The sequence below is a fragment of the Crinia signifera genome, chromosome 2 (assembly GCF_055691185.1).
Source record: "Crinia signifera chromosome 2, ASM5569118v1, whole genome shotgun sequence".
NCBI lineage: Eukaryota > Metazoa > Chordata > Amphibia > Anura > Myobatrachidae > Crinia > Crinia signifera.
In genome coordinates this window covers 144774702-144794830 of record NC_139218.1, presented here as the reverse complement: position 1 = coordinate 144794830, position 20129 = coordinate 144774702, and the positions used below count along the sequence as shown (strand labels likewise).

Below are 20129 nucleotides of genomic sequence, written 5' to 3'. Positions count from 1 at the left end.
TGTTAGTGAATTTCCAAAAGATCGTATTGTTTAATGGTCAGTAACAAATCTTATAAGGAAAATTCACCATTAATTGGGCTGCTACAGAGTTGCTACTATATATTCAAAAATAGCAGTCACTGATTGGAAATGGCTATCCGACACCTGCGGACCTGTGTCGGATATCGTATTTATCAAAGGAGGTGATATATAAGTGTCACCCTCAGTCCGGCATACGTGGTGTACAGATATAATTCTGCGCACAGGTAAATGGTGCAGATAGTCGGGCAAGACACTGCTCCGCTATCTGCTGCTATCTAATAGTTAATTAATGCAACGGCTGTAGCCCAATGAACAAAGGTGAGGGAATCCTCACACTATCTATGAGTGCACTACTACAAGGATTATCCTGTAAGGGTAAAAAACAATTCAAAATACATCCTAGTATGCGTGTGGTAAAGAGAGCGTCACCGCTAGCCGGCGCGCGCTTCGCAAACAGCTTTTTCAAGGCCAACCCGACTGGCCAAACTGAGGCTATTCTTATACCATCCCTGATGTGGGCGTGGCGGTTAGCGCCTTGATTGATGGCTGCCGCGTCCTGTAACTCTCTCTCCTTGCAATTACTTGCGGCGTTGAATCGTCTGGGGGCGCGGCAGTCTCAATAGGTGATTGACTGTTCTCGCGCCCTATCCTGTCATTGCTCCATGAGTGCTGCGCCACTCATTGGTAGTTCCTTCATGGTGATGACAATTGTTGTCTTACACGACCGTTGCTATGGTGACATCTAAGTTTCTATCTCGTCGTGGAGCCACAATTGTCTCTGCTAGCGGGGTCGGTATGTTTTAGTCTATCAGTATATTCCCGATATCCTGTCTGGTTGGATTGTATGTGATGCTTTATATTTCTACAGGATTCTACACCTTGTTTTGGTGTTAAACAACACCAAAATCAAGCCTGTCCCCGCAGAGACGGGCACATGGAGTCTATGCGTACTATGTCACAAACATAGATCGGATGGGCAGAATGAGTAAGGTTGGATAAGATAAAAGGTGAGTTGGATAAGGAAGATGAACCACTTCCAGTATCATCCCTGTGTTGGAATTTATATATAACACCAAAATGCATGGTGAGCACAGGGTTTGATTCCTGTGTCGTTTGCGAGAGGGGGAAAAAAGAAGAGACAAAAAGAGAAAGACAAAAAGGACCAGTATGTCCTTGGCATAATAAAAATATATACATACGCCAATCAGATAAAGATATATATATACGCCAATCAGATGTTCCATATGTTATTATTGGTCCCAACGACATGTAAATCTCGCGTTTGGACCATCGAAAGTGGTCCATCAAAGGCTATATCCAGTTTGAGCGGTAAGTATATGTCAAAATCAGAACGTTATACTGAATAATTTTTCTAGGATGTTCTTGGGGCTAAATGATGATGAGGTTTAGGAAGAGCAGAAGATGTATGGTGTAACAGAGTGACAAGAAGAGGAGGGAAAAAGGACCAGTGTGTCCTTGGCATAATAAAAATATAAAACCAATCTGATGTTACATCTATTGTACCTAGTCCTGTATATCTCGAATTAGGACCATCGGAAGATGTCTTTGTAAGGCTATATCCAGTTTGAGGCGGTAAGTATGTATCGAAAGGACGTGTTGGAGTCAACACGTTGTACAGAATTATTATACCTGGTGTTCTAAGGGCTGTATGATGGTGAGGTTGGGCATTCTTGACGCTGTTTACATGTTCCATGATACGTTTCTTAAGGGGCCTGATGGTCTTGCCTATATATGTTTTGTTGCAAGGACACTGTAGGTTATACACCACCCCTGCCGTCTCGCAGGTGATGTGGTCCTTAATCCCAAAGGGACAAAACAGCGATGAAAACCCTAACACCAGTGGCTCGCCACTTCTATCGGCATCATCAGCAAAACCCCTCAGGCCTAAAAGCATATGGCATGCTTAAGGTTAACCTTGGCATCAGAAGAGGTGACCTGGATAGTGAACTGCTTAGACAGGAAACCAGGCTTATTTTCCTATTAGATACCATGGTCCCAAACGGACTTAACGAAGAGAACAAATACTCAGCATATCTCTAAAAAACACCTTGGCATCACACCATCCTTCAATATTCACTATTTTGCATAACTGTATTCCTTATCTATACTTATCCATACTTAGAGGCTTTTGTCTCTTACTTGCTTTATACCCCTCATTGTAATTCCATTAATCTATACCATTTATCTTACTGGTCACACACATTTTTTCTAGTTCACTTTTTTTGTCACCGGTTTTATCAGGATTTTGTCTTATTCACTTGTGTTCACATTGTTATTTGACCAACACCTACATCACCCTCAATCCCCTATGGCTGCTAGGGGTTCTTCAATGGATTGCCAGAAGTTCCCCATCAGTCAGCACTAAGGGATTGCACAGACTTATATCTAGAAATAAAAAAATGTATTCCCTTTTTTCCTTCATTATAAATCCCCCCTCTCAAACACAGAAGGATACACTATCCGCTTTTTCAATATCCCGAATACACAACACCCCATTGTCACAGTGTTACATTATACACCTTCTTTGATCTTCCCAACCTCACCATCATACAGCCCTTAGAACACCAGGTATAATAATTCTGTACAACGTGTTGACTCCAACACGTCCTTTCGATACATACTTACCGCCTCAAACTGGATATAGCCTTACAAAGACATCTTCCGATGGTCCTAATTCGAGATATACAGGACTAGGTACAATAGATGTAACATCAGATTGGTTTTATATTTTTATTATGCCAAGGACACACTGGTCCTTTTTTCCTCCTCTTCTTGTCACTCTGTTACACCATACATCTTCTGCTCTTCCTAAACCTCATCATCATTTAGCCCCAAGAACATCCTAGAAAAATTATTCAGTATAACGTTCTGATTTTGACATATACTTACCGCTCAAACTGGATATAGCCTTTGATGGACCACTTTCGATGGTCCAAACGCGAGATTTACATGTCGTTGGGACCAATAATAACATATGGAACATCTGATTGGCGTATATATATATCTTTATCTGATTGGCGTATGTATATATTTTTATTATGCCAAGGACATACTGGTCCTTTTTGTCTTTCTCTTTTTGTCTCTTCTTTTTTCCCCCTCTCGCAAACGACACAGGAATCAAACCCTGTGCTCACCATGCATTTTGGTGTTATATATAAATTCCAACACAGGGATGATACTGGAAGTGATTCATCTTCCTTATCCAACTCACCTTTTATCTTATCCAACCTTACTCATTCTGCCCATCCGATCTATGTTTGTGACATAGTACGCATAGACTCCATGTGCCCGTCTCTGCGGGGACAGGCTTGATTTTGGTGTTGTTTAACACCAAAACAAGGTGTAGAATCCTGTAGAAATATAAAGCATCACATACAATCCAACCAGACAGGATATCGGGAATATACTGATAGACTAAAACATACCGACCCCGCTAGCAGAGACAATTGTGGCTCCACGACGAGATAGAAACTTAGATGTCACCATAGCAACGGTCGTGTAAGACAACAATTGTCATCACCATGAAGGAACTACCAATGAGTGGCGCAGCACTCATGGAGCAATGACAGGATAGGGCGCGAGAACAGTCAATCACCTATTGAGACTGCCGCGCCCCCAGACGATTCAACGCCGCAAGTAATTGCAAGGAGAGAGAGTTACAGGACGCGGCAGCCGTCAATCAAGGCGCTAACCGCCGCGCCCACATCAGGGATGGTATAAGAATAGCCTCAGTTTGGCCAGTCGGGTTGGCCTTGAAAAAGCTGTTTGCGAAGCGCGCGCCGGCTAGCGGTGACGCTCTCTTTACCACACGCATACTAGGATGTATTTTGAATTGTTTTTTACCCTTACAGGATAATCCTTGTAGTAGTGCACTCATAGATAGTGTGAGGATTCCCTCACCTTTGTTCATTGGGCTACAGCCGTTGCATTAATTAACTATTAGATAGCAGCAGATAGCGGAGCAGTGTCTTGCCCGACTATCTGCACCATTTACCTGTGCGCAGAATTATATCTGTACACCACGTATGCCGGACTGAGGGTGACACTTATATATCACCTCCTTTGATAAATACGATATCCGACACAGGTCCGCAGGTGTCGGATAGCCATTTCCAATCAGTGACTGCTATTTTTGAATATATAGTAGCAACTCTGTAGCAGCCCAATTAATGGTGAATTTTCCTTATAAGATTTGTTACTGACCATTAAACAATACGATCTTTTGGAAATTCACTAACAGTATATTTCTGACATCTACATGCCGATACCAGTATTACTATACCATAATTTTATACGGTATAGGTGTTTCATTGTAAATACTCACCACTGATTCCCACTAAGGAACTATTCCTACCTATAAAGTGGCCACAACCACCTCCTCATAGCAATTCCAGCCTATATACATGAGGAGATAGAGTGTGAATCAAATTTAGTATAGGGAACATTTGGTGATTTATTAACACTCATATCTTTATTCACTAGCGGACCCCCCCCGGAACTTATCTAAGTAGGCTTACACTTGGGTACCCCAATTGTGTCTCAGATACCTGGCAATTCAAGCCATTTAGACAATTTAGACAGAATGTGTATCCTGTGAAGTGACTCACCTTTACATGTATAACCTACATTTATGATAGATGCAAATCACCTGTCGAAATTGGTTCCTTGGAGGGTCAACTTCATTATATGAATTAACCCCAATATTAACCTGATTAGGGGTCTCCGCTATTAGGTGAACAGTAGTGATTCAGACAGGTTTCTGATCACTTGAGGAGCTATCTATTAAAGACATTTGAAACTGTGTCAATACTGCCGACATTGATTTGTGCGTATTACCTATATTATGTGCACCTCTACACAAGGACCTTAGCCACTTAACACTACTAATACATATTTGATTATAATAATACTAGTGTTGGCTACTTACTCCTGTTATTGAATTATAGATAAACAATACTGTGTGTGGAAACAGAGAGCCGCCGTTATTTTAAAACACCCTGCGTTCATGTTGTGTGTGTGTGTTTTTATATTTCGCTTTCTTAAAACATTATTAAAAGTTATATTTTATTCGTGGAAGTCTCTATAGGTGCACCACATAAGGACATACTTTTTTCTCTTCACTGTGTCTTCTCATTTTTGATGGCCAGTGGTAGCACACCTCCAATGACACTTTATACAGAATAGTTTATGTATTGAGTGGGGGTCCGCCCTATAACAACCTCCAATAGATGAGGGTCCTGTGCGAATAGTAAAACCCCTGTGTCTCTCTACTACAGGGAACACCTGCTATATATACTGTACCAGCTTCAGTGATCGTCCTACTACAGGGAACATCTGCTATATATACCAACTTCAGCGTTCGTCCTACTACAGGGAACACCTGCTATATACAGTATACCAGCTTACAGTATACTGTACTGTACCAGCTTCAGTGATTGTCCTACTACAGGGAACACCTGATATATACAGTATACCAGCTTCAGTGATTGTCCTACTACAGAGAACACCTGCTGTATATACTGTATCAGCTTCAGCGATCATCCTACTACAGGGAACACCTGCTATATATACTGTACCAGCTTCAGTGATTGTCCTTCTACATGGAACACCTGCTATATATACCAGCTTCAGCGATCGTCCTACTACAGGGAACACCTGCTATATATACCAGCTTCAGCGATCGTCCTACTACAAGGAACACCTGCTATATATACCAGCTTCAGCGATCGTCCTACTACAGGGAACAGGTGTTATATATATCAGCTTCAGTGATTGTTCTACTACAGGGAATACCTACTATATATACCAGCTTCAGCGATCGTCCTACTTCAGGGAACACCTGCTATATATACTGTACAAACTTCAGCGATTGGTTTACTACAGGGAACACCTGCTATATATACTGTACCAGCTTCAGCGATTGTCCTACTACAGCTATTATGTATATCAGCTTCAGTGATTGTCCTACTACAGGGAACACCTGCTTTATATACCAGCTTCAGCGATCGTCCTACTACCAGGGCCGACGCCAACACTAGGCAGCTCTAGGCATTTGCCTGCACCTGGAGGGCGGCAGTTCGCCCCTCACCCCCAGCATGTATGCGCGCGGCGCGGGAAGCGCTAGTTATTTTCTATTCACTGCAGGGACCCCGCCGGCCGCCGCCAGCTTTATACACAATGACAGCGCCGCAGGTTCCCCCGCGGCACGGACACCCCTGCCCGCTCCAGCACTGCAGGGACGCCGGCGCCGCAAGTTTTTTACACAGGTACCACCACCACCGCCTCCCCCCCAGCACCGGGGCGCCCCCACCCCGACTCACCTGGGGCGCTCCGGTGCCTTGCACCGGCCCTGCCTACTACAAGGAACACCTGCTATATATACTGTACCAGCTTCAGTGATTGTCCTCATACAGGGAACATCTGTTATATATACTCTACCAGCTTCAGCGATTGTCCTACTACAGAGAACACCTGCTAGATCTACCAGCTACAGTGGATTCAAGGCATTCTGGAGCCAACAAAAGAGAAATAGGTAATTTTTGTTCCTTTTGTCCATAGCGTGGAACATAAATTCACCATCGGTACTCTCATGCTTAAAAACCCTTAACACTTAAACTACAAACTTATCTACAAATAACGACATGGACACAAGTGCTGGCGTTTCAAAATAATGAATGTCAAATTTATTTTGACAACAGATTATGACTATAATATTGGTGGAGGCACTAAAGAACGGTCAGAGTAAGAAAAAGGGGGTGGGGTAGTATCACCATAGCATTCACACACCGCTGGTGATCAACTCTCCCACCAACCACCCGGCTCGGTGGTGGCAGCCATCTTCTGTGCACAGAAGTATGGCTCGTGACAATCGATGCCTGGAGAGCGCACCCACTAATCTACACACATTCCATCTACACAATTGACCGTTCTTTACCGCCGCCTAAAGGAAGGAACTAGAGACAGAAAAATAGGGATGGGAGGGTGGGGAAAAACTTCCAGAGAGGCTGAACTTCCTAATCACCAGACCCTTGTCTCCTCCCAACTCCTCCCCTTGCACCCATTGGCTGCCAGACGCAGCACACTGCCTAATCCCTAAACACACTGTTAACTAATTTTCAGCATGATCCCCCTTCGGTGATTTATGTCACCTCCAGACTACTCAGCCATCGGTGTTACTTACGCAGAGACTAATTCTCCTTGTTTTATAGTTTACATAAACTTGCCTTAATCTAGTGAATTGCTTGGGCCTTATTCTGGTTCGTTCGCTCGGACACAAATTCACACAGGGACTGATGTTTTGCATATGCTCATGCGCAGCAGCATTTCTGTTTATGTGTATACGCCAGGTGCGTGCGACTTCGGCGAGAAGTCTGGTCGCCCCTGGAGAGGGACGTGGGGTGCTTGGCTATTAGCATATGTGTACGCCCAGCGTTTCATGGGTGTTCTTATTAAAATTCTGGACGTACATATGCTGATGTAGTCATGACGCACATGCAGGGTGCGGGCAGCTGACATAGCCGGATATCAGCTGCCCACCATATTCTCTGCATTTCTTCGCTCATATGTATGAGTGGTCTGGGCCACCCTTACATATGCATGCGTCTTCTCCATTATTCGCTGGTCATTGACCAGCAAAAGATGGGGGAGGTTCCCACTGGCATGCCAATGAATGTTCATGTAAAACATTTGATCGCAAGCCTTGCAAACAAATTTGGCATGCAAATGGGTGGTTTGGTGCATTCGCAAGGGTGCCTGCACAAGATATGTGCAGACTCGGATTCCAGAGATCCGAGCCTCCACGAACGTCATCATTCCGAGCCCAGTTCCACGCAGCGCTCTGAGATTCCTGCCTGACTCGGGTCAGTCCGCGTGGTCAGAACGTCATCCCCCGGCGCCGGATTTTGCGAGGCTTTAAATAGTGGCTGCTGCGCCCACCATCTTCACTCCAGTCTAGTAGTGGGTTGGGAGAGGGTGTGTTGGTGCTACTGCTTAAATTTGAGCTTGCGCTTGCGCTTGACCTTGAACGCAATATTTTTTATTCGCTGGGGCTGTCTCTCAGTGCTGCTGTGTAGTCTAACTGTGTACTTGTAGTACTACTATCTTCTCTGTGCGGTCTACCTCTGGTGTGCTGTGCTGTAATTATTTTATTCGCTGCTGCTGTATACTCTGTTCTCCTCTCTGCTTAGGGTGGGCTCTCCCTATCAAGGAGGACAGTCTAACTGTGTACCTGTAGTACAGGGTTGCCGACCCTCCCGGAATTTCCGGGAGTCTCCCGAAAATCGGGCCCCCCTCCCGGCCCCCCGGAAGGGTGGGCAACCCTCCTGGATTCAGGGGGGACCCCCGCTGTCCCCCAGATCGCGGCATTAAAATGCCGCAATCATCGGGTCTCAGAGAAGGGGGCGGGGCTAAAACGGCACAATCGCGTCATTTTAGCCCCGCCCCCTCCACTGAGATCCGTGAATTTGGTGTTTTACCATCATGGGGGTGGGGCTTAGTGATGTCACTCTTAAGCCCCGCCCCCTGAGCGGCTGCTGAAACTCTCCCCTCCGGGCTTCTCCCAGAGAGGAGAATAATAAAGTCGGCAACCCTGCTGTAGTACTACTGTCTCCTCTGTGCTGGGGCCTACCTCTGGTGCAGTGCTGTAATATATATGAATAATTAATTATATTATATATAGTCCACTGGTGCTGCCTGCACTGAATCTGCCAGTATTATTTAGTTACTCAGTCCACTGTTGCCGCTGGCAGTGCTACTGCCTACCTAGTGTACCTACCTAGTACATACTAGGCTGCTATATCTAATTTAATTAAAAAATAATTCCATGCTGCTGGTGCACTGACGTGTGCCACTGAGTGCCACTGCCAAGCAGTACCTAATATAATAAAATTAATTATTATAAATTCTGCTGGTGCACTGCATAAAGCTACTGGTGGTATGTAATGTAACTACCTTTTGTGGTGACCACTGGCAGTGCTACTGCCTGCCTACCTACCTAGTAGTTTATTTTCTCTACCTACTAGGCTGCTATATTATTGATACTTAATTAATTGATTTATATATAGTCCACTGGTGCTGCCTGCACTGAATACTGTGAATAGAGGTTGCCAGTATTATTTACTCAGTCCACTGTTGCCACTGGCAGTGTTACTGCCTAAGTGTACCTACCTAGTAGTACAACTACATACTAGGCTGCTATATCTAATTTAATTAAAAAATAATACTTGTGCTGTTTGGGACTGTAAACAATAATTCCATGCTGCTGGTGCACTGACGTGTGCCACTGAGTGCCAAGCAGTACCTAATAATAAAATTAATTATTATAAATTCTGCTGGTGCACAATACTAATATTGCTGATGTATCTACCTGTCTTGTGCCTAGTACTGTCTTATCTACCTGTCTGGTGCCTAGTACTGCCATATCTACCATCTGGTCTGGGGCTCACTGCCTAATACTGGCGTATCTACCCAGATAGGTTTTTTTGGGGGGGCTTCGTTTTTTAAACTGCCATCCTGTCTGCCGCTGCAGTGCCACTCTTACATGAGCCACATGTTTGTGCCGTACACTTGTGTGGCTTAGCATAGTTATCCAGCTACCTTGGTGCAAACTTTTGCCCTAAAAACAATATTGTGAGGTGTTCAGAATAGACTGGAAATGAGTGGAAATAAATGTTATTAAGGTTAATATAGCGTAGGAGCAAAAAAATCCAAACACAAAACACTTAGGAGGTGTTTTGCCAAAACCCATTAGAACCCAAAACCTCAAGGTAATCAGAACCCAAAACCCGAAAAGTGGCCGGTGCACATCCCTAGCGTGCACGTGTCCGAGCGAATTAACCAGAATAAGGGCCTATATCCAGCATGTTCGAAGGTCCTTCCCAGCACAATAATCCTGTAGATAGAGCAGACTCTTCTCACAGATCTTTCCATGAATAAATGACAGGTGGATCCTCTTCCTATCTCACGTGTTAGCTGTAGTATGAGCACAGTAGCCAGCAGAATGCTCTGTCCTGTGATTGGCTCTGTAGTGACACTGTAACAATGGCCGCCTATGACCTGGCTGCTAAAACTTCACAATGCTGACTGAGCTCAGTAGCGCACTCAGGGGGGGGGGTTCCGAGTACCCAGAAACCCCCCCCCCCCCAGAAGTCTAAGGGACCTCCTTTCCAAGAGTACAAGAAATTTTAAAATCGGACCTTGGGAACCGGAGATATCTGACTTCAAAGCAGTGGTCCCCATCCAAGCCTGTTAATTGCTCTTCCCAGTCAGATATTTCCGGTTCTGTCTGACAGAGTTTTTCTGAGGGTATATTCCAAAAGCTGGGACTCTCCCCCTTTGATAGACATCAGTAGCTTGTCTCTACTGTCCCAGAACCAGAGATATCAGCCTTCCAGCAGCTGGTTACTGCTCCAGCTCCACACACCTGGTATGTAGTTTTAAATACTCAATGCCATTTGGTAGGTGGGATTCTCTAGTTTTAAATTCCATTAAAATCGAAGATATCTATTTCCGGGAACTGGAGATATCTGCAGTCAAGCAATCTGTCCTCCCACCAGAAAATTATGAATAATAAGCCCACTCCACTATACACCCCTCCTCTGCATATTAAACATCCTCTACCATCCTGGAAGTTATGTATCAGGGCCCCTTCATTCAGCCCAATGCCCCCTTCTCCCACCTCATCTCCCACCATCTGTGCAGTAAAGGGGTAATTAGCAGAGCCGAATTTCCCATTAGGCACTTGAGGCACGTGCCTAGGGGCGGCACAAGTTTTTGGCGGCAGCACTTGGATGCCTGTGAAATAACTGTCAGCCCAAAATGTACCAATAACTGCAAAATATCCACTGTACTGTACTATATTCCATCTTAAATAGAGTGTAAATGGATGGGACATGCAGATACTGCCCCTGTAAACTGTCCTACGTGGTAATTATGTATACATAATAAAAGAACATGTCAGTTAGTGGCTTTTTTTATAAATCAGGTGATGGTGGTGGGGGGGGGGGTGCGAACATTATTGGTGTGCCTAGGGGCGCCCTCATCCCTAAATCCACCCCTGGTAATTAGTGGAAATTTCTGATCCAGGCCCTACATGCTGAGCGGTGGATATAATACCCCCTACCACCCACGGGACATCAAAGCATATACTGGGTCACCTAAGTGTCCATCTCCGTGCTTTGCTCCGCCCCTCTGGAAACCCCCTTCTGAAAATCCTGCGTTTTCCCCTGGAGCTGTTAGCATTGTTTGACCTTTTTATGTTTTAATAGTTGTCTATTACAAGAGTGAAGTGCTACTGGCCATTACACATACCTGTATTGCTAAATATGTGGATGGAGGAGGTTCGTTGAAGTAGTAAGTAGATTTTGTCACAAATTGCCTGAAATTGAAGAGATGCCCTGAACAAAATGTATTAGGACAGTGCAGGACGTGTACAGAATATGTTTCTATGCTACAAATTAAATCTAGATTTAGTGGTTATGGATAAAATAGAATAGTAGTGTATGGTCTGTACCATCTCTCGTGTCATGTGCAGGTGAGTACCGCTGCAGTGAATATGACAGATGGATGGGACAGGATTACGGGGAGGGGGAAAACCTGCAGTACTGCGCACGCTACCTAAATACCTGGACAATGACCGATCAAAAGTATTAGTCATGTGGTTATGAAGTGAATACACCTCAGCATGGTCCTGACTGCACAGGGGCTGACATATTGTTTACCTGAAGAGAGGCCAGGATGATAAATGAGGCTTGCAGAATCTCCCTGTAGGTGGCCATAGTCATAGAAATTAATTAATACCCAAATACAGCAGTCATTTTACTGTGTACATACTGTATATTTGGAAATGTGGTTTTTTTGGTCTGTTTTAATGACCTGAGATCAGAATCTGATCTTTTGCTACGGGTGCCCATTTGCCGCCTCTGGCAGTTTGACCTTTTAATAGGTTTAAATCTGCCTTAAAGCAGATTGCAGGCCCTGAGGGTGGGTTTCATTTACCACTGAGCTGGCATAGCTAAGGCTAGTGTCAACACACAGCAACCGGGGTCAGAGGAGTTTGTGCTGCCCCCCTCAGTATCCTGCTTGTCCCTAGTCCACTATGCGCAGCTCCTACTGTACTGGTCTCTGCCCCCTCTATCTATAATGGGGATCGGAGACACTGTCAGTAAGGAATTTCTTAGTGAAGAAGAAACTTCCACTACAGGGCAATTTACTGTATGTAACAATTAAAAACAAATGTTGATTAAGATGTAGATCTGGGGGGGGGGGGCACATAGCCCCTGTACATGGTAATTTGGCTCTGGCTTGCATCTGAAATGGCATAATGATGAAAACAACTAAATGAAGATGGTGGGATCCCATATGTCATTACAGATCGCCAGCTTCCTTTCTTTACCTCTGACTGTACACGGCATAATGAGAACAAGTAAACCTTGGTCAACTTTGAAAATATCATTTCAGATTCTGCTGCAGAACTGTACATTTCTCCAATAAACTGTTTCTATAAAATGAAATGTTAGTGCATACGTGGCATTTACGAACTACACTATGGGGTATACAATATAGTTACTTTCCTCTTAAGAATATCCATATATAGAGATTATTGGGAAATACAGTACAGAAAATACTATAGGTAAGAAGTAATCATAACAAACATTATATATAGTGCAGTGAACATTTCTAGGCGGTAATAGCAGAGTGGCTAGGGTGTGTCTGTGAGATAATAGGGGATGGCTAGCCACATTTTAGTGTGCCTGGGAGGTAATTAAATGGAAGGCTAGCCACATGAGGGGGTGCCTGGGCTGTAATAGAGGGATGGCTAGCCACATGTGGGTGTGCCTGGGCTGTAATAGAGGGATGGCTAGCCACATGTGGGTGTGCCTGGGCAGTAACAGGTGGATGGCTAGTCACATGTGGGTGTGCCTCGGAGGTAATAGTGGGATGGCTAGTCACATGTGGGTGTGCCTGGGCGGTAATAGGTGGATGACTAGTCACATGTGGGTGTGCCTTGGAGGTAATAGTGGGATGGCTAGTCACATGTGGGTGTTCCTCGGAGGTAATAGTGGGATGGCTAGTCACATGTGGTTGTGCCTTGGAGGTAATAGTGGGATGGCTAGTCACATGTGGGTGTGCCTCGGAGGTAATAGTGGGATGGCTAGTCACATGTGGGTGTGCCTCGGAGGTAATAGTGGGATGGCTAGTCACATATGGGTGTGCCTGGGAGGTAATAATGAGTGTGTTTATATTTCTGTAGTTGCACAGATTTCTCTAGCCATGATCAGACTTACATTCTGCACTGACACAGGGCTGGTTCAATGTGTCAATGTTCTAATGCGCAAACCCAGACTTTTGAATGGTAGCCTGGCCACCCCTCATTTGCAGCAGGTGTTCACACACACATTTGCTGCGAATGGATGTTTTACATAAATATCCATTCGCAGCCTGCGGGCGGGGGAAACTCGCAACATTCGATGGTCGCCAACCATCGAATTATGTGGATGGCACTCGTGCACTCTGGATGGCACTCATGTGCACTCTGAAGGAAGATATGAGCTGCCCACCCCCCGCTTCCCACACCCATGTCATCGACCATTAGCATAAGAACGCCCAGCATTCTCATGGGAACGCCCATGAAATGCTGGGCATTCCCATATGCATATAGCCGGCCTGCCACCCTACGCCCTCTCCGACCTGCACCGGGTGAACATCCTGTTTGCCATGGATGAACCCACCCGGGGTATGGACATGTGCAAAAATGATCACCATCGATGCTCTTGCGAAGATTCTGGTCTATGCAAATGGACCAGAATAAGGGCCTAGGGCTGCACCCACTGAGCATCTCTGTAGGAATTCCATTGGCTGTAACATTAACATAATGGTGCAGTTGCATGCATAAAAATACACTGGGAGTTCTATTTAAGATGGGGTGTTGCCCATAGCAACCCATCAGAATCTACCAATAAAATCCATAGAACCATTTATTGCAGAGACAGACAGCATGAAACACAAAGTGCATTAGTTGAAGAATTAAGAATATCAAAAATTTATCAAAAACTGTGCCTATTGCAGCATGAGTACAGTTAGGGCCACTCCCCACATGGTGACATCATACGTGCTTACTTCTGACAAAGTGCTTCAGGGAGACTTTGACAGTGACACCTATATGTGTAGCCATGTACTCCTTCTTTTGAGAGATGTCATATAAATGACTGACTTTCACTGGCAGCTCCAGAGCTGGGGCTGCAGCATAGTCCAAAGGTCATATAGGGGAACCACACCCACTGCTACCAACTGTCATCCCAAACTGACTCACTGGCAGTGGGTGTAGCTCCCCTGTTTGACCATTGGACTGCCCTGTAGCCCCTCCTCTGGAGCCGCTACTACTTACATCGGAATGTATATGAGCCCAAAAGCAGTTCATGAAAACACACTGATATGCGGCAGGGCTTGCTCATGTATTGTGTATTAAAGTGGTTCCATATAGGTGGCTACAAGAAACCTTATATAAAGATGCGTGTACACATAAGGATCCCTTTGGCTTATAACCAATGCAGGGAAATGGCGCAGATGATCTGTGAAACATTATATAAATCAAAGACAATAATAACTATAATGATAACAGCAATATTGTCTTGTACAATATGAAACAAATATTGGGACAGCGGAATTAATACAATTTTAAAGCAGCAAATAATGGGACATTTATACGTTAGGCCTAAATGATAACCGTAAGGACAGGTGATGGAGAGCTTTATTGGATTGATAAATGTTGGATATGTTATATACTATAGGTATTACATTCTGTGCCTTATGTATACTAGGCCTTATGAACTATGCATCTTAGTACCACTAAAGTCCTCAGGAGCTGATTGGCTGCTGTGCTCTGAATTCCGTGACATCACAATCACTGAAACTGAGCTTGTTATCTCAGAGTAGAGTTTGGCGGTCGAAAGACAACAGTGTTTTGCGAGTTGCTGATTTATAATCAACAAATTTACAGATTTTTGGACTTTTTTTTTGAAAAGCCAAGTACCATGGATGTTGAGGACATGGATGTGAGTATAGACGTGTAATATTCTATCCTGATTATGAAGCTGTATAAATGTAGCAATATCTACCTTTTAGGTTGGTCATTTCTGTCACTGGTGTTAATGTTAGATCATATCACTGTATACATACTGTATGTGTACCTGAGGAATTACACAGATGGTAATAGAGAAATGTGTTTTTCTAGTAGTAAATTATTTTCTCATGGATGGGACATAAGTCTTCAGTGTAAATGGCAGTTATGAGATGCAGAGCTTTACAAATAAGATACTGGCTGCTGAAGAAGAGAGGGGTGTCTGGAGAGAGTTTGGGCGACTGTTGAAACAGAAGATGGAAAGTGGGATCTGGAGAGACACTGTAGGGTTGTTGAGTGATAGAAGGGGACTGGCTTGTTCTAAAGACATTAAGAGTTGGCTGGATACACATATGGAGTGGGAGGGCTGGAAATGTAGAAATATTAGGAATGAGGCTGGGGGGGGGGGGGGGGGGGGGGGGAATCTGCCAAAATGGCAGGATTACTGGTAATTCCTCCCTCTGCCATTCTACTGCATTGGCAGGTGAGGGAGTAGGCAAGCAGTAGTACTTGGTGCATCCTCACTTCTTATGTCTCATTTCTTACTATATGCACAACAATTTAGTCTATTACAGAATAAGAGGCAGATGTATTAAGCCTTAACAAGAGATAAATGCAAGGGTGATAAGGAGAGATAAATGTCCAGCCAATCAGCTCCTTACTGACTTTTTTCAAACACAGCCTGTAACATGGCAGTAAGGAGCTGATTGGCTGGTTGTTTATCTCTCTTTATCACCCTTGCATTTATCTCTTGTTAATGCTTAATACATCTGCCCCTAATTGTGTTATCTTTTATAATGTTCTGTCTTAATGATGCAAAAAAATTGATATTGTATAAAGACCATCTTTTTTATTTTAAGGTGGATGACGGCAGTGTCCCTTCCCCCTGTATTGGTAAGTATGCTGTTTATAACAATATGTAGTTTTATTATAACATGTCAATCCATAACTGTACTATCTAGGTCAGGGTTGAAGTGATAAAGGGGGACATTTACCAAAATGGATTCGTAGAAAAAAGGTGTATTCGTAGGGAGAAATACACCTTTTTTTTACGAATTTGTATTTTCGGGATTTACAATCCCAAAAATACAACAATTCGTAGTCCTAAAGATGGAACATTCGTATTTGTAGTTACAAATACGAATGTCTACACCATCGATAGAATACGACAGAAATCACCATTCAAAAGAATGGTGGTTTCTGATTTACTAAGCAGCCGTACTGACAATACGGCTGCTTAGTGGTGTGAAACACCCACGCAAATACGACAGGAAAATAGAACACCATTTTCCTGTTCTATTTGCGTTTTAGCCTGCACGGATCAGTCAGATCCGTGCAGGCTTCAGTGTAAAAAAAATAGAAAAATAAATAAATTTAAAAAAAAAACGGCGTGGGGTCCCCCCCACAGCCATAACCAGCACCAGGCTGAAGGAGCCGGGGCCGGTAATTAAAAATCAGGGAGCCCGACAAATAGGGGTTCCCCGATTTTTAACAACCAGCCCCAGGCTCCAGGTCCGGGGCTGGTTCCCAAAATACGGGGGACAAAATGAGTAGGGGTCCCCCGTATTTTAAGAACCAGCCCCAGGCACAACCAGCCGGCAGGGTAATGTCACAGCCGGGGGACACTTATAATATAAGGTCCCGCGGCCAAAACATTCTCCCTACCGACCAGTCAGCCTGGCCAGGGGCCCTGGGGGAGTGGGGACCCCCCCAATAAAGGGGTCCCCCCCCTCCAGGACTTACCTGACCAGGCTGAAGCCTGGTGCTGTCCTCGATGCCCCTGGGCGGTGGGCATCGAGCTGATAAATGTTGTAAAAAATAGATAAACCATTGTTTTTTACTGTGGCACTACAAGTGCCAGCAAGCCTCCCCAGCAAGCTGGGACTTGGAGAACCACAAGTCCCAGCCTGCTGGGCATTAAAGGGCCCGCTGGCACTTGTAGTTCTACAGTTAAAAAAATAGTGCACAAAACACACTGACACACTTTTAAAATAAAACTTTATTACACACAAAGCCCACACACACTAATACTTACCTATCTTCTCTCCGTAGGTAGCCCTGATGTCCTGTGTCGGCGTCTTCTGGTCCTGTGTCGTCTTCTTCCTCCATGTCGACGTCGCTGTCGGCGATGGTGTCCCCGTCCGGATCCGAAGAAATCCATTTGGGAAGCTGTGGAAGGAAACCATACTCACCTGTCCCAGCGCGACGTAGTCCAGGTAAGGGTCTTTGCAAAAAAATAAACCGAAAACCCCGAAACCAAACCGGACACGACGGAGACGCACGGTGTGTTTGTTTACATCGTGCGGCTCCGCCTCCCGAATGCCGCTATTGGCCGCCTTGCGGCCTAGCGGCCAATAGCGGCATTCGGGAGGCGGAGCCGCACGATGTAAACAAACACACCGTGCGTCTCCGTCGTGTCCGGTTTGGTTTCGGGGTTTTCGGTTTATTTTTTTGCAAAGACCCTTACCTGGACTACGTCGCGCTGGGACAGGTGAGTATGGTTTCCTTCCACAGCTTCCCAAATGGATTTCTTCGGATCCGGACGGGGACACCATCGCCGACAGCGACGTCGACATGGAGGAAGAAGACGACACAGGACCAGAAGACGCCGACACAGGACATCAGGGCTACCTACGGAGAGAAGATAGGTAAGTATTAGTGTGTGTGGGCTTTGTGTGTAATAAAGTTTTATTTTAAAAGTGTGTCAGTGTGTTTTGTGCACTATTTTTTTAACTGTAGAACTACAAGTGCCAGCGGGCCCTTTAATGCCCAGCAGGCTGGGACTTGTGGTTCTCCAAGTCCCAGCTTGCTGGGGAGGCTTGCTGGCACTTGTAGTGCCACAGTAAAAAACAATGGTTTATCTATTTTTTACAACATTTATCAGCTCGATGCCCACCGCCCAGGGGCATCGAGGACAGCACCAGGCTTCAGCCTGGTCAGGTAAGTCCTGGAGGGGGGGGACCCCTTTATTGGGGGGGTCCCCACTCCCCCAGGGCCCCTGGCCAGGCTGACTGGTCGGTAGGGAGAATGTTTTGGCCGCGGGACCTTATATTATAAGTGTCCCCCGGCTGTGACATTACCCTGCCGGCTGGTTGTGCCTGGGGCTGGTTCTTAAAATACGGGGGACCCCTACTCATTTTGTCCCCCGTATTTTGGGAACCAGCCCCGGACCTGGAGCCTGGGGCTGGTTGTTAAAAATCGGGGAACCCCTATTTGTCGGGCTCCCTGATTTTTAATTACCGGCCCCGGCTCCTTCAGCCTGGTGCTGGTTATGGCTGTGGGGGGGACCCCACGCCGTTTTTTTTTTTTATTTATTTATTTTTCTATTTTTTTTACACCTTGCAGCCTGCACGGATCTGACTTGATCCGTGCAGACTGCTAGAAATAATTCGTATTAGCGGCCGTATATACGGCCGCTAATACGAATCATTACACCATCGGAGGGTTACAAAGCAGTCGTATCTGACTGCTTTGTAAATCCCCCTCCGGAACACGACTTTGCATACGACTTAAACAGTCGTATGCAGTCGTAGGGAAACAACCAATACGAAAAACTAGGTTTTTCATATTGGTAAATTTCCCCCAAAGTGTCTGTTTTTTATCACTAGCCAATCAGCTCCTACCTGTCATTTTTCAAACCAAGCCTGTAACTTCAAAGTTAGGAGCTGATTGGCCGGTGATAAAATCCAGACAATTTATCACTTCACCGAGCTTAATAAATCTGCCCCTAGGTGAGAACGGTGTGAGAATCTGTGACATCCCCCCCCCCCCCATCTCTCCCCTTGTCACATATGCCCCCACCATTCTTCCTTTATCACCTATAATCCAAGGCCATTATCACCATTCAAGTTCCTACCAGTTGCATGACTGGTAGAGGCAAGGGCGTAACTACCATAGGTGCAGGGGGTGCAGGGCAGCGGTGTCCTTCACAGTAGCTATAACCTCTGCTGCTGAGTCAAAGTACCTCTAACCCTGTCCACTAAAGACAGCTCGAACACTCTATGGAGGCCTCCTGCATAAAGTAGGAGTAGTGTGATGCTGCTGTGTAATGCAATGCTACTCTTCCAGCAGATAGCACAGCAGGCTACATGCTGCTGGTAGGGGAGGAGTGAGAGAGCTCTGTAACATGGGACATTTCTTATACCAGTCCCTACAGTCAGGATACTGCCCCCCCCCCCCCCCCCTAACAGGAATGTTTGCCAGATATAGAACAAGTGCCAGACTCTGGAAGGAGATGGACAATCTGCCCTCATCCATGGAGAAGTCATCACTGGTTCATGGCTTAGCCTACAATATGGAACCAATAGCAGCAGCTTATAAATCTGTAATGACACGTTCATCCAAAAATTCCTAAATGTCCTAATGTGATTGCTATGCTGTTATATAATCCTAAAGCTATACCAAGTATAACATACAACAAAGGTAACTTATAATATGCAATGTCCATTCTGCAATAACAGGGAAAAAGAGAAAGAGAGACACTGAAAATGCCCTCTCTAAGGATGAAGAAATTCCCTGTGAGTATTATTTTCCTTTTAGTATAAATGTGTATTATCGGACAGGTAATGCATCACATCTAATTCACGACGCAGCTGTAGCACATCACATGCGGTTTGCACTAGATGCAATGTGTACCGGCCATCGTGTGTCGCCACCTTAAGTCTTTTTTTAATGGGCCCATTCATTATAATGGGTTTAATGGTGATGAAGGTGGACCTCTAGGCCTATCGTCTTCATATGGAAAGGCAGCTCTGAATAGCCCACAATGCATTGTACCTCCATCTATGAGCCTACATGAGAATACCTGGTGCCGCCATCTCTGTAAAAGTAGCGATGTGTTTGAGATGGGACAGCTCTGCACTGCCCATAGCAGTGCGCACTTAGTTATGGAACATGCACAGTACGATAACACATAGCATATGCTCTGCGCACAGACTACAGCTCTGCATCAGTCCCTATGTGTGTAGGAGCA

At 45.1% G+C, this 20129-nt stretch overlaps 1 long non-coding RNA gene across 1 annotated transcript; it reads left to right on the top strand.

Moving 5' to 3' along the window:
* Positions 1–6486: 6486 nt before the first annotated feature.
* Positions 6487–19658, top strand: LOC146058898 (uncharacterized). The gene is made up of 3 exons (XR_014470029.1): positions 6487–6574; positions 16018–16051; positions 19618–19658. It is a non-coding gene; the product is annotated as an uncharacterized LOC146058898 (long non-coding RNA).
* The last annotated feature ends 471 nt before the right edge of the window (positions 19659–20129 follow it).